The following is a 23,496-nucleotide window of genomic DNA, read 5'->3' on the forward strand; positions in this document are numbered from 1 at the left end:
CAAGTTTAAAGGAGAAAAGTGGTATTTGATATTTTCCATCTTCTTTTTAGCATTGTGAGAACCAACATTACAATAGAGAGCTGTCAAAGACAGTATGCAGCACACCTATGAACCTTTCTTGAGTCAAATGTGTGATGAATGGTGACAATGGGTGACACACAGACTTGAAAATGAAAGCACACAATACCGTGGAATCAACTGCAGCAGAGTTTGCTTACTGTAGCTGTCCCTAGTAATTATGACTTTAAGCTTGAAAGTATCAACGGCCAGTAGATAAAATTACCTCCTCATATTGTGTGACAGTTGAGAGGTATGGTATGTAGCTAGTTGGCTTTCAATATACAGAGAGCAGGAGCAGAATGAAAAACACTGTTTGTTGTAGTGAATGTGCAAGTACAAAATGGCAGCTAATAAAAGGACTTTGCCCTGGCGATGATTCATGAAAGTGTTGACCAGTGGACGGTAGCATTTGCTTAGACAGTGTTGTCTCTTATCTACTGGTCTGCAATGTTTTTATGAACTATGTGACTTTTTTTCTACGCAATCATGAGATGATGCAGGACAGACCACAGTTTGTGCAAGTAAAATTTCTCATAAAATCATAAAGTCAGCTGCAGTAGAATGTTGTTTCTGCAATTCTCTGTTTTGATATCATGTTATAGTGACTGATAGCTGGTATAGCATACTTTGATCGCTGGGAAAATATTCTTTCAGAGTTGCATGGTAATTATGACCTTTTGGGCAAAGCTCTTTCTGTCTTTTGGCTTTTCCCGGTTAGGGGTCACCACAGTGGATCACCGGTCTGCTATTGATTGGCAGTGGATTTTTACAGTGTCGACTTGCCAATCTGGCGCCCAACCTTAAAAGAAGGCACACGCACTCATGCACCTACCTGCATGTCTTTAAAGTTCAAAGATTGTAATTATTTCTACACAACTTAAGTAGCATATTTCCTTTGGAAAACTCATTATAACTGAGTAGTACTACATCTTTAGAATGTTTGAGATGCTGTATAATAAAATTTTTCATATTTTATTTAACATTTGTTGATTGGGAAAATCCAACTGGAATGGAACCCATTTTTAGTGGAGGCCTAGTGAGAAATGCTCCAGATGTATGTCTTTGGAATGTAGGAGGAAACCAGAGCAAACCCACACAAACTCAGAGAGAGCATGCACACTCTGCACAGAAGGCACCTCCGCCAAGAATCAAACCATAGAACCTCTTGTTGTAAGGCGACAACACTAACTGTTGCACCACTGCACTGACCAGATATGTTATATTTATAACAGCATATCCTTGTTTTCCCCAGTGTTTAGAGAATATGTATTTATGTATGTATGTATGTATGTATATATGTATTTATTTATTGCATTTGTTCACCCAGGTAGTCTGATTGGGCAGAAAGCTATCCCTTTTCAGTGGAGGCCTGAGGTGAAAAGCTCCAGACAAATTCCAACATTACATAAAGAAAATAGTAAAATTAGGTATACAAGTAATCAGCAAATATACAACATTTAAAATCTCTGAAAAAAGACATTACCTAAAGAACATAGTAAACAGTGGTATACAGGTAATCAGCTGAGCTATACAAGTAATCAATAAATATATGATATTTAAGCAGTGAACCATTAATTAACAGCAGCATCAATCAAAGAGCTATAAACATATTTGGAAAATTACTTGGTAGGATAGAAAAAGAGGAAATGAAGGATTAATATTAAAAAGTGAGAGAGAATAGGATCATGGGATCATAGGAAGTTACTAGGCTATTGGACCTGAGGCCTTTACAAGCCTAGCCAAGAATTTAGCTCATATTCCAATAAGTCAGCACCCTATGCCACTGTCCAACAGGGACATAGGTGGAATCGCTCAGGAGGTTGTAATCAGCTTTGAGGAAGTTTTTTTTTGTTTGACCCTAACTGGGGGGGGGGGGGGGTCAGGGGAGAAGGTGACTTTGAAAGTGACCGCTTTGTGGTCGGATCTTACCAGGGATGATGACACTGTTGGGATGCTGCAGTGGTTACTCATGTTGGTTATTTCTGTTCCCCATCCAGTTATCCAGGTTGCGCTTAAAAAGGGTTAGTTAAGTGCTGTGCTTGACATGGAGAGAGAGTCTATTCCACAAAAGGGGAGTCTCTGGGACACAAATCTATCCCACCAAGTCCTATTAATGACACTGACTAGGTTGAGGTCGCACATGTGGGTTACTTGAGTGGAGCTTGACTTGCAGATATGCAGCAGTCCCATCAAGGCAGGGTCTGAGATTGCTTTGTATGCCAGACAGAGGTCACCTCTGAGGAGTCTGTAGGAGACTGAGTAGAGGGACACGGCCTTTAGCCTATCTGTGTAGGGTAGAGGTTTGAGGCCCTGGATTCTCCTGGTGAGGAACCTCTGTAGTCTCTCCAGCTGCTGCATGTGTTTTGTGAGGTACATAATTGTACTCAATAATGGGTCTTATAAGGGAAGTATACAGGAATGTTATGACTACCTTGTCACTGGATGAGATACCCTTACTAATGAGGTGGCCATGTAGAAAGTACAATGGAGGCAATATGATGGTCAAAAGTCAGTTTGCTATCATCCTGTGTGCCCAAGTCCCTCACGACTGATTGCATGCTTAGGACCTTATTATCAATGTGATAATCTGTGGGGACGTCACTCTCCCCAAAGGGGATGATGATGCATTTTTTGGCATTCAGTTTGAGGCCATGTTTCTGGCACCAGTCATTTGTTTGGGTGAGACCCTCTTGGAGGATGTCCATATCACTAGGGGAATTGATGACAGCACCCAGCTTGCAGTCATCTGTAAACTTGGTCAGCTATAGCCTACTGGTTTTGGCCTGCACCTCAGAAACTATATCCCAAACAGTAGTGGCTCAAAGACTGATCCCTGGGGTACCTCACTCATTACAGGTCTACTGCTTGAGGTGGCTTCCCCTATTTTGACTAGGTGGGTCAGTTTGCTACCCATCTGGTAACATATGGATTGATGCCTAGTTGAGAGAGTTTATCTGTTATACCTCAGTGGGTAATAGTACTGAAGGCTTTGGCCAGGTCATGGTAGGCAGTGTGCACTGTCTTCCCCACATCCATGGCCTTGGTGACTGTCTCAAAGAAGTTGACTAAATTTAACAGGCATGGCCTCCCCTTGACGAAACCAAACTTTATGGGATCAAGTGTCTGGAAGTTGCCAATGCCCTTGTTTATGAGATCCATGATAATCTGCTCCATGACCTTGCAGATCTGCCTAGTTAGGCTGATGAGTCTATAATTTCTTGGATCGGTAGACGCTCCACCTTTGTGCAAAGGGATGATAGTGGCTGTCCTCCACTCGGCTGGGATGAAGCCGGTACTCAGGCTTTAGTTGAACAGGCTGCCTAATGGTGCTGCAAGTTCCTGCCTGAGTTCATGTAGGATACAGCCTGGGATGTTATCAGGTCCCATGGAGGCTGTATTTATTGCCTTTGAGAAGGCAGTGATGACTTGCTCCCTAGAGATAAGAGGAGGGGGTCAGGTACTGGGGATGTCCTGTTTTACTGATGGGGGGACAGATGGGTGAAGTTTTCACTGAACCTGTTTGCCAGCAGGTTGGCTATATCTACAACGTTTGTGTATGTGTTGCCCCTGACCACCAGTTTTGAGCAGATCTGGGTGCTTCCCTTGAGATTGCAGACATATGTAAAGAAAAAGCCTTATGACTGTCTTTAGTAGATGTGGCCAGTTTGGACTTGAAGTTTGCTTTGGAGGATTTCACTAGTGCGCTTATTTGCTTGTTCAGACTAAGTAGAGATTCCTTCCAGTTAACCAACTGCTCCTTCTTGGTCCTGGACAGCAATTCTTTTCCTTTTATTATAGAGTTTATTTATTGCAGATGTAACCAGACAGGTTTACTCTTCCTTGAAGAGGAGGATTTCGTCCTGCTGGGCATTCCAGATTCCTTGCAGCTATATAAATGGTCATATAGTACTTTTGTGTAGGTTTGGACATATGTGCCATTTCCTATGGAGGAGGACGAGGCTGTGAAGCTGTTTATACCTTCCCTCAGGAGGTTGTAATCAGCTTTGGAGAGGTTTTTTTGCTTGATGCTAGCGAGGGGGGTTAGGGGAGATGGTGACTTCAAAAGTGACCGCTTTGTGGTCGGATCTTACCAGGGATGATGACACTGTTGGGATGCTGCAGTGCTTACTCATGTTGGTTAATACCAAGGGAGGTTGGTATAGTGGTTAAGGTGTTTACCTTAGAGGCACAAGGTGCTAAGTTTGATTCTTACATAGGGTAATTAGCTAGGCTTAAAATGGCACATAAGAACAGTTAGCCTAGTACAAATCTATGAACCAAAGTCCAAGATATTTTCACCTCTTGTGGAGGTGCCGACCAAATGATCCAAAGCATTTGCATTGACAAAATCAAGTAATCTCTGGGCATTTGTGTTTTGGCATGAGTATTTCTTCCAGTCTATGGTTGGATAGTTAAAGTTGCCCAGGATCAGGGTAAAGGGTTGAATCTTGATAAATTCGAAGAGGTCCAGACAGGTGGAGTGTGCATCTTGAGTCAAAGTTCAAACTGGCACATATGTCCAAACCGACACAAAAGCATCTCAGAAGCCTTGCAAACAAAATACCTGAATTCCATGCCACCCTTGCCTCCTACTCCCCAGAAATTGCAGTCATAACTGAAACCTGGTTAAAGCCCCACATCAAAGACTCTGAAATTACTACAGATGGTTACAATATTATAAGACAGGACAGGATAAACAAACGTGGTGGAGGTGTAGCAATTATGTTTAAAGAATCACTTAATCTAGAAAAACTAAACTGTTCCCCACTGGACATCTCTCATGCTGAACTCCTTATCACTCGCCTCCAAATTAATCCTCACAAATCCATTAACATCATAGCCATCTACCTACCACCAGGCAACAACCTGCACAACATAGAATCCCTTCTATCCTGGTCATCTTTTTCAAGCTAGACTGGTTCTCCTGCTCCTCCAACTCCCCTACCTCATTTATAAACGTATACAACTTCACTCAAATTATTAACTACCCCACCCCCATCGACAAGCACTCCAATAAAAAAAATCACTTCTAGACTGGATTTTAACCAATAAACCAAACCACGGGTACCAGGCAGGCTGTCTACCAGTCACTCTAAGTGACCATGCCCCTACATTTCTAGTTAGGAAGAAAACGCATATCCAAACAAGCATCTTGTACAAATACAACCGTATCAAAAAATATTTCTCCTCTGACACCTTCAGTTTACTACTACTAAACTGCGATTGGTCCCCATTAAAAAAACTGCAACTAAACCTAGCTGTAGAATACTTCAATAACAAATTCCTTGAAATATTAAATAATCTTGCCCCACTCAGAAAAATTTGCCAAAAAACCAAACAGCTACCATGGCTTTGTAAAAAAACAAAATAACTAATGAAACAAAGAGATAAGGCCTGGTCACTATATCATATGACGAAAAATAACAATGATCTCACCCTTTACAAACAACTTAGAAACCATGCTAAGAAAAACATCATCAAGGATAAAAGAACCTATTTCCTCACCTGCCAACAAAAATACCAGCACAATCCACAAAATTTCTGGCAGAATATCAACCACCTCCTTAACTCCGGTAACCCCCCCCCCCTCACTACTAACTCCTCTGTGCTCTTAACCTCACAATTCAGTTCTCACTTCATCAACTCTATCACTTCTCTCCTACACAACAAAACAATCCCACCACTCACTGTCCCCTCCCCTACATCTAATGACGTAAACTCCTTCTCCTTTATTCCCATTCCAACTTCCTACATAAAAAAGCTCCTATGTAAATTAAAACCTTGCTACTTAGTTGGCGACCAGCTTCCAAACAAATACCTAAAACTAGCTGCCCCATCCATTGCCTACCCCATATCATTACTAATAAACCACTCTATCTCTTTACAGTACATCCCCAAATTATGGAAACTCTGTCATATCATACCACTTCATAAGGGTGGCCCATCTAGAAACATAACTAACTACCATTCCATCGCCATTCTATCCCCCCTTGCCAAAATTCTAGAGAAATGTATCCACCAGCAACTCATGAATCACTTCACTACCAACAACCTACTCTCCAGCACCCAGCATGGCTTCAGGCCTAAACACAGTACTAACTCAGCCCTCATAACCTTTACAGAGACCATTTGTCACCTCAAAAATGAAGGACAACTAGTCTCAGCCATTTTCTTAGATATGTCAAAAGTTTGTGACACAGTTTTCCATCAGCTGCTCCTCAACAAACTTGCCACTTACAATCTCAATACCACACCCCTAACATGGTTTCACAGTTATCTATCCGACCATCAACAGGCCACTAAATGGGCAAACAGCCTCTCCCCACTATTACTAGTCACCACGTGGGTGTACTACAAGGCTCCATACTTGGGCCCCTCCTCTTCATAATATTTAGCAACAACATATATACTGCCACCCAACATGCCACCGCCCACTGCCATCCAATATGCAGATGACACCTCCTTTATCTGCTCAGCCCACTCCCCACATGAACTCCAACACAAAATGCAATCATCATTCCAAGACATTGAAAAGTACCTCACCAGCCACCAACTCACCCTAAATCCAATTAAGACCAAGCTCATAATATTCTCTAATAAATCTTCCAAACTCAGTACCCAGTCCCTCTCCATACTAACAATGGTACAAAAATTGAACCCACCAATCAGACCAAGCTGCTAGGGGTAACCATAGATGACTCACTAAAATTTGATAATCACATCTATCTGACCATCAAAAAAATCCACTCTAAACTAGGCACTCTATACAGGGTTAAACCTTACCTTACACAACAAGTTAGACTGGCCATTGCAAGATCCCACTTGCTATCCACTCTCCTATACTGCTTTATACTCCTTTACTAACCTATCAAAAACTGACCTAAATAAACTAGACTCCTGCTATAACAGAATAGTTTGTCACCAACCAACCCCACAGAACACACTACTGCACTGCTCTCTGACAGCTCAACTGGCTGGAACTTCCCAACTTATTATTACTAAAACAGCTTCCACTTGCCTATAAAATCATATTCAACTCTACCGACTGCCCAGCTCTATCAAACCTGTTCCAGCCAAACACAAATCGTAGACTCCACCCAAAACGAAAACATGAATCCCAACTCTCACCACGTAATAAAATATAATGTAATTTTTATTTTAAGTGCGTTAAAATATCGTGCACTTTTCATCAAAACAGATGCCTTAACTTCTTCAGAAACTCGAAACAGCATCAATTAACCACCTTTATAGTGTGGCCATAACAAACATTCATTAACCAATTAATACTTTAAAGGCATATGCCAAAAGTTAAAACGCAAAACCTGAAATCATCCTTGCTTAAAATAACACGGTCATTTAAACTGGTACAATTTTAAACACTATTTAAAACCTATAAAAATCGTATATACTAGTAAATATTAGCTAATAATTTATTAATATATATATAAAAAATGTTTATGTATAAAGTACAAACGTATGTATGTATACACATATATATACATATGGCTACTATTCAAACCAATATAGTGCACATTGCATTTTATACAGTTAATGTATTGTATTAAGCCCAGACCATGGGTGATTAGTTGTGTAATAGTAAATAAATAAATAAATAAAAAACAAACAAATAAAAAATAAAATATAAAAATGAAAAACAAAAAATGAAAATAAAATGTTTATTTTATTCCATTTAATTTCATGTTATTTTATTCCATCTTATTCTCTCTACTTGGTCTGAGCAAGGATGATTTCAGGTTTTGCATTTTAACTTTTGGCATATGCCTTTAATGTATTAATTGGTTAATGAATGTTTGTTATGGCCACACTATAAAGGTGGTTAATTGATGCTGTTTCGAGTTTCTGAAGAAGTTAAGGCATCTGCTTTGACGAAAAGTGTACGATATTTTAACGCACTTAAAATAAAAATTACATTATATTTTATTACGTGGTGAGAGTTGGGATTTGTGTTTTCGTTTTGGGTGAAGTTTCGTTATACCTTTTCTTGGTTTGACAAACCGTAGACTCCTCAGGTCATCCAACAAACTAATGTTAAAAGTAACCCAGTCTCACAACTATCACAGAGACTCCCTCTACTCCCATAAAATAGCCAAAGACTGGAACACCTTTCCTCAACAGATAACTAAAACCCCAACCTGTCTACATTTAAAACTGCCCTGAAAGTCTATTTAAATGATAACTGGCTATGCCCCTGTATTGTTCCCAACTAATATTCTTCCTATTTGTCCCCCTCATCTCACACACGTTAGCCCAAATAGTGCTCATCCCACATAGGGTTATCCCACTATCTGTCTTATCTTTATTAATCTTTGTTCCTTCACATGACCTAACTTGTAAAACTACATGACCATTTTTGATCTTTCAGACGTGACTCACCTTGTAAAGCTACATGACTTATGTATCTTATATATATTGTAAAAAAAATAGTATTCCTGTATGCCTGAAACATGCATGTTTATATTGTATTCTATTATATTTTGCTATAATATTTTGTTAAGCTCATTTACATATTGTTAGCAATGTACTACTTAAACAAAGTTTGCTGCTTGTACCTTAATAATGTTCTTTTTGTTGTGGAGCTTTTCTCCACGGGTCTCTGCTGAAAACAGTTTTTTTTTCAACCCAGTCGGACACTACCCAGTTAACAAATGTAAATAAATAAAATAAATAAAGTTGGAGGCCTATAGCTAGCTATGATTTGAATAGGGTTCTTGTCAATTGTTAACTGCACCTGGAGTGTTTCCTGTCCATCATACTGTTTGACCAACCAGGAGGTGCGTATGTCTTTTATATATATTGCAACTCCACCTCCTTTGCTTTGCTACCCACAGTTTGGGGTCTGAATGTATGACAGAATGAGTAACCTGGTATGGCTGTAGTGCTCTCCACATGTTTTAGGATAGGTAAAAAAAAGAAGAAGGAGAGACAGGGGAGAAGGAGGACAATTTCGGCCAATTACTAAGTATGTATCTATACCTTTAAGAAGCTTTCCATGGGTTTGCACATGTGTATAAATACTGAGCACGAGCAAGCCAGAATACCATTTTGTAGAGAGCTGTTGAGATGTAAACATGCATGTATGTAATTGTCTGTAAGTTAATCAGTTAATTTATATTTTATGTTGTTGCTATCCATCCTGATGTGTTTCTATATAATAAAGCATATAAATGAACTACCCCACCTGTTTGCTTGAATCATAGCATAGGATGAGTGACATGGTGTCAGAAGTGGGATCCAGAATCAAGACTAAGAGCACTCAGTTAATGTTGGAGGAATATAGGTAAATGGATCATCCCTACTGCATGTACAACTCGCAAAATACAGGTCAGAAATACATTCAAGGTACTAAAACTTGTTTAAATGATTTCTTACTCAAAGAATATAAAACAAAGCACTCAAACTGCTCAAAACAAATTTCCAAACAAAATATCCGAACCTGCGACATATTGATAAAAAAATTCAAAATAGTTATGAAAATGTTTGAAATAATGTCCGAATCACATAAAATGTATAAAATAATGAAAACAACAGCATTTTTCACTATTTCATTTAATAAGGAAGTCCACTATATAAGCTTAAAAGACAGCTGTTCTAATTTTGCCTAGTCTATTTTCTATACCTATACTGATCTTTTCGAAGACAAACTAGGCAAACTCATAGGTTCATAGGTGTGTACTAGGCTAACAGCCCTGGAGCCTATATAAGCCTAGCCCAAGAAGATTCCCTGGCATCATGCCGCCCAAGGTTAGTTCCCAGTGCCCCTGTCAAGCAAGGCCACTGAAGTGATCCCGGGGTAAACTTCCTATTGCCCATCCACTCATCAGAATTTCTCTTAAAGAGGGCCAGTGAAGTGCTCTGCTTGATGTGAATGGGAAGTTTGTTCCAGTGTAATGGAAGTCTCTGGGTTAGGAACCTGTCCCTCCAGCATGTTCTGTTTATTGGGGTAATGAGGTTTAGGTCTCTGGAGCATGTGGCATGGACGGATTGGGATTTCTTTAGGTGTAGCATATCTAGCAGCTCTAGGTCAGACATGGCTTTGTAGGTGAAGCAGAGATCACCTCTAAGCAGGTGATAAGAGACAGAGTATAGCTGGAGTTTTCTGAGTCTGTCTGTATAGGGCATGTGTCTAAGGCCTAAGATCCTCTTAGTGAGGTATTTTTGTGGCCTTTCCAACTGTTGTAGGTATCTAGTGAGGTACATACCAAATGGGGCGTTGTATTCTATAATAGGTCTAATGAGGGACGAGTAGAGAGAGATTATGATCTCTTTCTTCCTGGATGAGAAACCTTTTTTAATGAGATGTGCCACATAGAAGGACTTTCCGACTACAGTGGCAATGTGGTTATCAAAGGAGAGGTTGCTGTCAATCTGTGTTCCCAGGTCTCTTATCACACCTTTGGTGTTTAGTGGACTACCGCATGTGTGGTAGTTCATGGGCACCAAATTTTTCCCAAAGGGAATGACAATGCACTTTTTGGCATTGAGCTTAAGGCCGTGGTTCTGGCACCAGTCACTGGTGTCAGTGAGGCCTTTTTGTAGAATGTCTACTCTCAACTTTTTAGCTTTAAGAAACTCTTAACAAAACACACTTTTTATTTCTCATCTTCTGTTTTGTAGTTAATATCTAATGTGTTTTGATGTATATACTATATATATATATATGCTTAATTTGTACCTGTTCTTACTAATGTTTGCATGTGGAGCTTTTCTCCCCGGGCCTCTGCTGAAAATGGACATATATCCAGTTGGACTAGCCCAGTCAACAAATGTAAAATAAAATAAAATAAAAATAAATACATCAGCTGGAGAATCTCCCAGTTGTGTACTCTATGACGTTAGACTCTGAAGTCAGTCCAGTTGTCAGAGCAGCCCAGAAAGTTCCAGTAGCTATGAATAAGAGAGTCAAAGCTGAGCTAGATAAAATGGTGCAGCAAGGTATGATTTGTCCAGTTGATAAACTTACTGAATGGGTATCTTCCATGGGAGTAGCTCACAAGAAAAGGTCAGATGATATCAAAATATTTATTTAGGTTTATAGATTAGTACTAGGCTTACTGCTCTTGTGGGCCATTATAAGCCTAGCCAGTCACTCCATGTGAGAGTCGAACCTTGCACTTTGTGTCTGTAAGGTAAACACCTTAACCATTATGTCAACCTCCCACCCCTATTGACCCAAGAGATTTGAACAAAGCACTGAAAAGACTTCATCATCCAATGTGTAAAGTCGAAGAAGTCACTACTCTTATGCCCAATGCCACTGTTTTTTCTGTTTTGGATGGAAAGAGTTCATTTTGGCAAATTTTGCTTGACCGAAAATCTTCAATGCTAACCACTTTTAGTACTCCTTTTGGCAGGTACAGAGTTTTGAGAATGCCATTTGGGATAAATTCTGCCAGTGAAGTCTTTCTGCGTAAAATGGAACAAATTTTTTTCTGGTTATCCGTGTGCTATTATAATAGATAATATTCTATAGTAGGAGGTAATGGTGAAGCCGAGCATGACAGAAACCTCAAGAAAGTTCTGGAAAGAGCACGTGAAGTGAATCTTAAGCTGAATCCTCAGAAGTGCACATTCAGGCTATGAGAAATTACTTATGTTGGTCATTTGTTTACTAGTCCAGGCTTACAACCAGATCCTTCCAAGCAACAGCAATTCCTGAGATGCCAGCTCCAGACAATGTTCAAGCCCTACATTTTCTTGGCATAGTTAACTATCTAGGCAAGTTCATTCTAGACTAGAGACAACTTTCAGCACCGTTTAGAGAGTTGACATGCAAAGATGTATCCTGGTCAACAGTGTAAGAAACTTCTGTGTGGAAGATTTTCAATCCATATATATATATATATATATATATATATATATATATATATATATATATATATATATATATATATATATAGATATATATATATATATATATATTTATTGGCATTTGTTAACTGGGTTGGTCCAGCTAGGCTTGTGGCCCATTTCAGTGGAGACCCAAGGAGAAAAGCTCCAAAAAAAAACTATATCTAGTTAATCTTGGAATCTTGACCAATGGATGGGAGATCGCAGATATACCCCAGGGATTACTTCAGTGTCACTGCTTGACAGAGGCACAGAAAAATGATAGGCATAGTTTTGATTCAAACTAAAGAAGCCACATAACTATGGGCTAGGCTTATAAATGCCCTTGGGCAGATAGCCTAGTATGAACCTATGAACCTATGAACCTATCACTGTAAATCAGATCAGATAATGATAGCAGAAGTAACAAAATTAAACTTGTCCTAAGTAAAAAAAATAATAAAAAAGATATAATTTGAAATATTATACAGAATTACTAAGTATTCAAAAGTAATCCAAGCAGGGTAGACGGTCAGTTTCCAGTCGAAAATCCATCTGAGTACTTAATAAAGGATTTTAGATTGGAAACAGACCGTCTACCCTCAAAACAGATCACCAACCTCTAGTCAGTATTTTGAGAAAGCCCTTGTATACAGCTCCTGCCAGATTGCAATGCATGATGCTCAAATTGCAAATGTATAATTTCAATCTTGTCTACACAAAAGGCAAACTTCTTCATCTGCTGATACTTTATCCAAATCGCCCCGAAATACCACTTTGCATGAAAATGAGAAACTTAATTTTGAAGTCATGGAAGTGAGAAATTTTTCTTCCACACATCTTGATGAGCTTAGAAGTCACACACCCTCAGATCGAACACTTCAGAAGCTCAACCACTTTATTAGTCAAGGATGGCCTTCAAAGCAATCTTGTTTACCTTATGACCTGCAACTACATTTTCATTACAGAGATGAGATTTTGTTTGACAATGGTATCATCATGAAAGGTCCAAAAGTGATTGTTCCAAAGTCCTTACAACAAAAGTACATTTCCATCTTGCATTGTGGCCACCCAAGAAATGATTCTATCAAAAGAAGGTTGAGAGGACTAGTGTTTTGGCCTTCTATGTCAAAAGATATTGAGAGAGTACTTTCATCTTGTTCTGTGTGTAAGCCACATAAACAGAAAGAACCACTTCATCTAAACCAGATTCCTGAACTACCTTGGTCAACAGTAGCTACATACATTTTCAAATGGAATAGTCAATATTACTTGGTGTTAGTAGACTCTTATTTAAATTGGTTTGAGATTGACCTGCTTCCTAAGCTAGTGTCCAGTACTGTCATTATTAAGTTGAAGCATCATTTTGCAGTCCATGGTAGTCCTCACAAAGCTATTTCTGACAATGGTACACAGTTTACAAGCCAGCAGTTCAAGAGATTTGCTGAAGAGTGGGACTTTATTCATGTTACGAGTAGCCCTGAGTACCCACAGTCAAATGGTTTGGCAGAACATGAAGTTCAAAAGTGCAAAATTGTTATTAGAGAAGTCAAAATAAGACAATAGTGAAGTGTTTCTGAATCTCCTGAATTTAAGAAATATTCCTAGTGATAAACATCTTGGTTCACCTGCACAATGACTTTTGTTGAGACAAACCAGAACCACACTACCAATGAATAGGAATCTGTTGGTTCCCTGTGCTAAGAACAACAAAGCAGTGAGAACTCAACTTATGAAAAGCTGTTTGTCCCAGAGGTCCTATTATGATAAGTCCAGCAAACTGCTCAATCCATTATGAGAAGGGGAGATAGTGAGGATGCAGATGTCCAAAGGTTTTGATCGGATTGCAGTTGTGAAAATGTATGTCCAGAGCCGAGATTGTACATTGTGGAACCAAAAGGAGTTGAATTTAGGTGGAATCAGAAACATTTGGTACCGGTGTCTGAGCCTGTATTGCAGCATCTTGCCTGTAAAAAAGACGCTAGATCTCAGACTGAGTCATCCAGTGTTCCATTTCCAGAGGACATTCCAGCAAATATCCCTGTTCCTGAGAAGACTCCCCAAACTCCTGAAACAGATTGTTCACCAGTTACAGTCCCTGTTGCTAAACCTAGCCCTAAATGTTATATCACTGGATCAAGTTGCATTTCCAGACCATGTTTCAGATGCATGGCAACTTGGACATGAACAGTGTGTTTATTTCTTAGTGTCTGCATAACTGCAGGTCTTTTTTTAGATGCCATTTTGTTGTGGGCAAGTCACTAAAGAGGTAGGATGTAAACGAATTACCCCACCTGTTCATCTTGAATCATAACATAGGACGAGCGACAACTAAGAGTATATATTTTCCCTAAAATAGCAGAATTTTGTATCCTTTTCTTACTGTAAACTATATAAGCAGAAAACATGTCATATTTTATTTAACTAGTTGTGGAGAAATAAAATTATATACATGGATAACATGTTTCATGTATGTACATAATTTTATTTCTCCAACAACTAGTTAAATAAAATATGACATGTTTTCTGCTTATATAGTTGTACAGTAACATGGATAACATGCTTCAGTAAGCCGCGGTGGTGCAGCGGTAGTGTTGTCGCCTCACAGCAAGAGGTTCTCTCGTTTGATTCTCAGCTGGAGTGCCTTCTGTGTGGAGTCTGCATGTCCTCCCCGAGTTCAAAACACATGCGTGAATGGGCATGCCTAAGCTGACATTTGGGCGTCGAGCTGGCACCTAGGCACTGTAAAAATCTACTGCCGATCATTAGCGGACTGGAGTTCCGCTGTGGTGACCCCTAACCGGGAAAAGCCAAAAGAAAAACAACAAAAAACATGGATAACATGTTTCAGGCACTTTTTTTAGTATTTATGCTCTAAAGAGGTAATAATTTTAGCACAAATGGAGATTGCATTCTTGAATGGCAGTATTAAGGATGTGAATTTTTCAGTCTCACATGAGCTTGCATGAGTTTGCATTCAAATAACTAGTAAGCATAAGCATTTAGTTTTAGTATTATAAGAAATATTTTACAAAGCATGAGTTTAGTAGTGTCAGTAATGAGAGGTGGACCATGTACGTGTCTCAAATGGTTTGTAAAAACCTTCAGAATATACCAGAATCCAGTCACACACAGCAATGTTTTCTTCTCATGCATGGGTGTCCACAAATAGTTGGGTACTCCAGCTTTCAAGCTTGTAAGATATGCTGCTGTCTGCATGTCTTGCTTGGACAACACAGTGGAGGTGAGTTTACCTACCTCACTGCTACAGAGAGCCATCACATCTTCGTGTGTGTGTGTGTGTGTGTGTGTGTGTGTGTGTGTGTGTGTGTGTGTGTGTGTGTGTGTGTGTGTGTGTGTGTGTGTGTGTGTGCGTGTGTGGTAGGGGGCAAGTAAATGGGCAAATCCATTTAATCCTCACTGTGACCAGGGTAGGGGCACGGTGTTTGTTGCTTCACATGGGACTCCTTGAGGTCCGGGCCTGTGGATCCTATTGTCACAGGTAAATTGCCAATCTTGCTTTCTTTCCCCATCCCATTGACGACATCCATACCATTGTGGAACCATTCAAAAGTTACTTATAGGTGAGCAACAAATAAGATGGCAAAACTGAGTAATCAAAGGCATCCTTTATTGTTATTTCCTTTTTATGAGGAAGAACATTTCTCACAGTTCCACATTTCTTCCTGAGCTGATGAGTATGCACCCATCTCTGATATGCCACATTATAAAAATAATTAAATTTAGCCTTATTCTTGTGGGGCCTATGCTATTATTTGTTTGTGAGGGGTACTGGACTCCTAAGGACAGGCTTTGTGTTGGTTAAGTGGATAATGCTGCATGTGTAGGTTGTGGAAGACATTTGCTGCTGTTAAACAGAAGTTTTTGACATATTGATTGGAATAGTTAAGCTTAGGACAGCTTGTTGGTGCATCAAACATCATATTATCATATTGTAGCACTATCTAATATCTAGCCCAACTCTAGACACTACTCAGGTGACCCCTTTAAAATCAAATTCCTAAACCATAATAGCCCAACATTAATACAGGCCCTGCCAACATAGATTTACAATTTGCTAATGTCTCTCTGACCATTTTGGTAGATATGAGATTCCTGAGACAATGCAGCAATTATCTCATGTACTCAAACAACCTTTTACTCCTCAAAGAAACTAACAGAGTATGTACAAGATGTTCCTACATAACTTCTTTGGAAACAAAAGGCTCACTTATAAACAAGACTGTTAGGAGCAGACTCTACATTCTTCTCACATACCACTAACCACATAACATAAACTTCTTATGCTGAAGCATGTAAAAGAAACTTTCTAAACTTCAAACAGCAATGCCTATCTTCAGCAATCACTAAAGCAGACACCAAAACAAACACCAAATATCATACATAAGCCTACACTCAGTGATCACCCAAGAACAATGTTCATAATGCAAGCAAACAATTTACCTGGTATTCTTGTCATAGGAGATTCTATTGTACGACACACGGATGCCCCTGTCACTAGGCTGGATAAGGAGAAGATAACGGTCCATTTAGGATCGACAATATCATGAAAGCACTAAAGTCAGTGCACCTCAGGTACCAATATGATTCTATCGTAGTCCATGTGGATGTAAATGACCTGAGACCTACCTCACTGGATTATATGAAAAGAGATATTATGGATCTGTCTCATTATATGGCACAGCCCTGTACATACCTTGCACCTTGCATTGAGCAGCATTCTACCTTCACCAAGGATGATGCCACAGTAGTAACAGAAAATGATTGATTTTAATAATAGTTTTGGGGTCACTCCAGGGGAATCCAATATCTAACAGCATGGGAGGTTACAGTTAACAGACCAAGCTGCTTTACCAAGAATGGTCAGCACCTGAACCCCCTTTTAGATATTGGCTAAAATTGTATCCACAATCTTAGAGACTTTTTAGGCAATGTCAAAATGGTAGAAATAACAACATAGCAAAAAAATACAAAATCAAAGCAACCTTGAGGTGTTACTGTTCAATGCTAGCAGTCTAAATTTGAAATTCCACATCCTCCAAACTGTCCTCAGTATGGAAAAAGTAGACATCTGTGCTGTTACAAAGACCTGGTTTAAAGTCACAGAAAGTACTACAGCATTGTAACATACAGAGCCTTCTACAAATTTAGACCAACAGCAGCACAGACAATGGCTAAAGTTGGAAGTGCCTCAATCTACATTAGCAACAAATACAACTCCAGGTTGGTTAAACAGGATGATGTCCTGGAGTTAATCCATGTCCAAGTCTCTATAGATAAGGTTCATTACCATGTCATGGCCAGCTACAGCTCACCCTCTATGAGCTACTTAGCTCACAACTCTTACCTATACCTGCTAGTGGCAGTCACCATCCAAACAAATACCCTATTCATGAGAGACTTTAACTACCCCTCTATAGACTGGAAATGTACACCGCCTCTAATTCATAGTCATAACATTTCCTGGACTTTATCAACACAAATACCCTGGATCCAACTAGAGGATTAAACATATTGGACATAGTACCCACCAACATGAAAAAGGATTGTACCCCCCCATGTCATGTCCTCATTGGTTAGGTCAAACCACAAAACTGTCTCCCTTGATATAAAAATCAACCTATAAAATCCAACTAGACCTGTAACAGTTAGGAACTGTTCTAAAGTAAACTACATCATATTAAGCTACAGTTTTTCAACATTCATGGATCCCCAAACTTCAAGAACACAGCTACCTCTGCAGAATTATTTTCAGAAACTATCTACAAACATGTAAATGGCTGCATTGAGGCTACTGTACCTAAGAGAAGTAAGCCAAGATCTAACACCAAAAACAAACCCCAATGGTGGAATCCTTACCTTAACAGGGTATATAACAAAAGAAAAAAGTCAGCCAAAATCATACAGATATGAGCTCTCTGATTCAAATAAAGATTAAACTAAGAGGTCTAATACAGTCCAACAAGGCCAGTTACAAGGTTAGGATAGCCTCCCAGGCTAAGAACAATAACACATCCCTCTTCAGCTGTGTCAGGAACCTTAACGGTAACACTCAGCAATGTGCAAAATTGGTGGTAAATGGCACAACTGTCGCTGACCACCCTGACACAGTGAATCTGATGGCTGATAAATTTAGCTCTAACTTCACCTCATACTCCCCCCACTACACCTTGTGAAATCCCTTCTAGCATATCCCCCACCAACTATCAAAAGAGAGAGGATTCATGTAGTGCTCGCTAAAGCCAAAAATATTGCTTCAGTGAGCCCTGATAATATCCCCAGTTGCCTCCTAAATAACCTAAAAGATTACCTAGAAGGACCACTTGAGGCACTCTTCAAGTACAGCCTCAAAGCAAGTTATGTGCCAGGTGAATGGGGGACAGCAACAGTCATCCCTCTATATAAGTATAGACGATCATCTGACCCCAGAAACTACAACCCCCATCAATCTGACAAGTCTAATATGGAAAGTAATGGAACATATTGTCATGGAAATGATCAACAAGGACACTGTCAACCTACAGACACTTGACCCATCCCAATTTGACTTTGTTAAAGGAATGTCTTGCCTACTCAACCTATTAGACTTCTTTGAAAGGGTCTCCAAAGCTATGGATGAGCGAAAAATGGTGCATACTGCCTACCTTGACTCGTCCAAGGTTTTCGATATAATACCTCAATCAGGTATTGTTGACAAACTCTCAGAACTAGGCATAAATCCCTACACAACTCAGTGCATCCCTGGCTGGCTCACAAATAGGACCCAAGAAGTCAGGATTGGTAAGATCTCCTCCACCAGGAGACTGGTCACCAGCAGAGTACCCTGGGGCTCCATGTTGGGGTCCACCCTGTTTTGCATCTACTTTTCAGAGATCAAGGATAATGAAAAAAGGATACCTAAATTTGGAGCTATCATGATTACTCCATGACTCAAACATCTTACAAGGGGGTCTAACACAAACAAATGAATGTCAAAGCCACAGATTAAAACTCAATGCAAGGAAATGTATTATAGTGGCCTGTGAAAAATCATCCATCCAAGTAGATTACTCCTTGATACTACCCCTAAGAGTTGACCTGATAGTTAGGGATAGTTAGGGATCTGGGAGCATATGTAGACAGTAATCCAGCCTTTGTCCAACACATAGCCAGGATGGTAGGAAAATCATTCTATGTCGACCAACTCATAAGCACAGGTATGGCGTTCAGGTCCAAGGAAGTTACAGTACTACTTTCCTCAGCCATTATGAGACCCATCATTGAGTATAATGCCCCCTATGACATGTACCTAACTAGGCACTTGCAGCAGATGGAATGCCACAAAGGCTCATCACCTGGAGAATCTGGGATATGAATTCCCTTTCCTACACAGATTGCCGTAAGGCCCTATATCTGCAATCAGTCTTCTTAAGTTCACTGAGAGGCGATCTATGCTTGGCATATAAGGCATCCTTAGATCTAGCTCTGATAGATCTCTTACACATTTGCAAAGCAAACAGCACCTGAAACTCTAGGTCCTGCAACATAAATAGAACATGCTGGACAGATTGATATGTGTCTCAAAGGATCCCTTCCCTAAGGAATAAGCTCCCGATCAACATGAAAAAAGAGCTCATCTCTGACCCTATTCAAATTAGACCCTGATCATAGGATAAGAAATTGCAAACTGACCCCTGGTCTAGCCCCCATGTCTCTAATGGGCAGAGGTTGACAGTAAGCAAATTAATCCCCAACTAACATGCCCCCTCAACTAACCCACAGCTATATCTTTACTAATATACTCCACTATATAGGCATCCAAGGAAGTCAGAGACAAAACTGGGTTGGGTTGCATGGCTAGACTTCTAAAGAACCTGGTGGTCATTATCCTAGTATAAGCCTATGGACTTATAGAACATTTGGCCAGTAGACATATCACTGGTATCAACCACTTCAGATACAAAAGCTCCCAATGTGGCCGGGTTTTTGTTTGAATTGTCAGACTCAGTAATGTCTTCACTTAATTTGTTTAGTAAGTCATATTATTGCAAATAGCAGTTCTTTAGGGGTATACTTTAAGTCTAAGTAGAAAAACCCAAAAGACCTCTTGAGTGAGGTTTCAATGGGTGTACTTACAAACTACTGTAGCCTGATTATCCTGATGAGGCATGCTAAGCCCATAGGGCTCAAACCTTATGATAACTTGGGTCAACTCAAGTAAATTACCCCATTATGGTTTAATATAGCTCGCCTAACTGAGGAAGGATATCATATATCATTCCTTCACTCCTTCCTTCCATCCTTCATTCATTCATCAAATCTCGGTATCCACTGCATTTATTTAACAATGTAATTGTGCATGTATGTATTGCATTCTATGTATTGTATTATATTTGTTGTTATTACTGAGACTCTTAGAGGTCATCAACTCCTTCAACCTCTGTTTTTGTTCTTTCCTAGACATCAGCTGTAAATACATACTGTGCACAGTCAATGATGCCACTTCCTTTCAACTGTAATTTTTTTTGAAACTGCATTTTCTGGTGCTCAATCCTTTTTTATTTTCATATATTTCCTTGTTGTACCATTTCATCATTATGTTTGCCTATACTGTCTTATGTTATTGCAAGTTTAAATTGTATATTAATGTCTTAGACTTACTGTACAGTGAACAAATGCTGTGTCTTACAATATATATTGTACTGTTTTTGGAGCTTTTCTCCCCGGGCCTCCACTGAAAATGGGCTCCTGGCCCAGTCAGACTTTCCCAGTTAACAAATGCAATAAATAATAAATAATAAATAAATAAAATTAGCACTTCTGTCAATCAATATTTCTCTCAGAAAACCTACCCTGCTGAAAATCTCTAACAAAGCATTTGCAACCTTTTCTGCCTTAAGGGAGGACAGAGCCACCACCTCAGGGTGTCTAATAGCATAATCTGCTACCACCAGAATATACTTCTTCCCTGTGGAACTTAGGGTACTCAGCGGCCCCACAATATCCATACCTACCCTCTGAAATGGCTTATCAGTCACAGGCAAAGGCATCAAAGGAGCCTGGACCTTGTTTCCTGCTTTGCCTACTTTCTGGCAAGGCTCACAGGTCTTACAGTACCCTGTTACATCCCTTGCAATCTCAGGCCAATAAATGTTCTGCATAATCCATCTCTTGGTACAGTTTATGCCCATATGACCTGCAAAAGGAATGTTATGGGCTATGGCTAGAAGTGCCAAACTACCAACTGCTGTATTACCTCACCCTCAAGCCCTCCCTCAGGGGTCCACTCTCTATACAGTAACTCTTTATTCCAGTATACAGACTCCCATTTTTCTTGAGGATGAGGTGCCTCCCATGCTACCTCCCTCAAGTAATGTAGTATAGGGTCCAAGAGCTGAGCCTGTCTCAACTCTGTCTTTGTGACACTTCCCAGCTCCACTTCCACAGGAAGTCTGGTATCATCTGACAGTGGTGCCTCACTGTCAGCCTGGGTACTGCCACTCACTTCTGCCCTTGCAGTCACTCTGTCAAAGGGAACATCAGTATTTACTAGCAACTGTGGCTCACCTTCAGGCTCACTGCTACAGGATAGCTCCCTTCCTGAAATAGACACCTCACCAGCCCTAGCTTCAGATGTGAGATCTGTCTGGGTCTCCTCCAGGCTACAAGACTCATATGCCTGTCTCAAAGCTGACTATGTGTAACTACAGGCACACAAGGTACTGCATTATGAGAATCATTCCCTATCAAGATATCTGCAGGGATAACCTCAAACACACCTACTTACGTGGTTCCTTTTCCACCATCCCAGTCAAGGTGAACCCTGGCAAAAGGCATTTGGAATGGGGTTCCTCCTAAAGCTCTGACTGAACTGGACTATCCAAGCAAATACTGCAACTCATTATCCACTGCAGGCTTCACAATGGTCATGACAGAGGCTGTGTCTCTCTTAGCAGTGACTTGTTTTCCATCCACTAAGATAGGATAAAAACTCTGGTGATCGTTTGGTACCCCTGTTGTCTCCAGATGTGCATACTGTTATTCCCACTTGCTGGCTCCCTCACCTTTTGTTCCGCACCTTACTTCCATGGATATCTATATGATACATGGCCCCACTAGTTACATTTAAAACATTTAACCCTTGATCTTGGCCATGTATCTGAACTAGTGGCTTCTCCTGTTACTGGTGGACTCTGTTGGGGTGGTTTAAGCTGCCCACCATGGGTTACCTTAGACCAATGTGCAGCACAAGATATCCCCTTCCTGTACAGTGATGTCTGCCTTGCTAAGTAGAGCTTCCCTTTTTTCCCCAGATCATCGGCAGAGTTGCACTCTTGGTCTGCCAACCAGATTCTCATGTCCTCAGGCAAAGTGCTAAGGGCTTGTTCTCTTACCGAAAGGTATGCTAGCCTTTAAAAAGTGGTGACCTGACACCCACTCACCCACCTATGAAAATAAGTGCTTAACTCAACAATATAATCACCCACTATTTCATCTGCCATGCGTCTATGTTCACACATTTTTTTTTCTGTAAGCTTCAGGTGTTAACTTGAAACATTCTAGTAAACAATGTTTTACTCTATCATAGTTTAAAAAATCAATATCAGCAATTCAGAAACCACAGTTACAGCTTCATACCCAGAGTCATTGGTCAGCATTATACTGTTTACAGACTCTTTCAAATATATGAATACAACTATCAAAATTATCACTCTCTGTAAATTTTGGAAGAAATTTACTGATGTTTATTGCTTCTGGGGTTCAGTTATTCCCTTCCCCATTACCTCCATGACTATGACAAAGAGTTAGCATCTCCCTCTCATATTGACACTGTTTCTCATTATCTTTAGCCTCCAAATGTGGCCTCCAGTTTGTCTCTTTAACAGATGGGTCTTTAAGTCCTCTGAGGAAAAGGTGAGCTGTCCTGTTTCTGAGGGCTGCAAATTCATATCAGCCACTGGTTATCCACCTGGTGGCTAATCTGAGCTGTGACTAAGGCTAAAATAATTTCCTCTTTTATCAGGTTGCCATGCACAAGTTCCTTGGCTTCACACACCTTGGCCAACTGGTTCTTTGTCAGCTAGCCATACTCCTCTGTTGATATCTTTTTCTGCTTTCCCTGACTAAACTAAACTAACAAAAAATAAATAAAACTGGTGACAACTGCCTACAGGCTACAGAAGTTCGATTAATATCCCACCTGTGCCACCAATATGTGGCACCCCTCTCTGGGACAGTAATCAAGGAGCCTGAATCCTCACCACTGACACTGGACAGGGTGTTCATGTGGAACAAAAATAGACACACACAGTATTTCTAGATGCAACTCTCTGCATCAAGCACAATTCCCCTTAAGAGCACACAGGAAGCACACACAGTCCAGGGGCTGTTTTCTCTCTCTCCAGGCCCCTAATAAGACTTCCCACTGGCACAGCTGTACAGTTGAGTCCTCAGCCGAGTGTCCAAGCCAAGTCCTCCAGCACCCTCTCTGTGAAACCTGTATTTTGTGTCCTTGCTGCAAGCAGCTGACACACACACACACACACACACACACACACACACACACACACACACACACACACACACACA

This window comes from Protopterus annectens, chromosome 2.part1, assembly GCF_019279795.1.
Source record: "Protopterus annectens isolate FY-2018-M chromosome 2.part1, PAN1.0, whole genome shotgun sequence".
In the NCBI taxonomy this organism is placed as follows: domain Eukaryota; kingdom Metazoa; phylum Chordata; order Ceratodontiformes; family Protopteridae; genus Protopterus; species Protopterus annectens.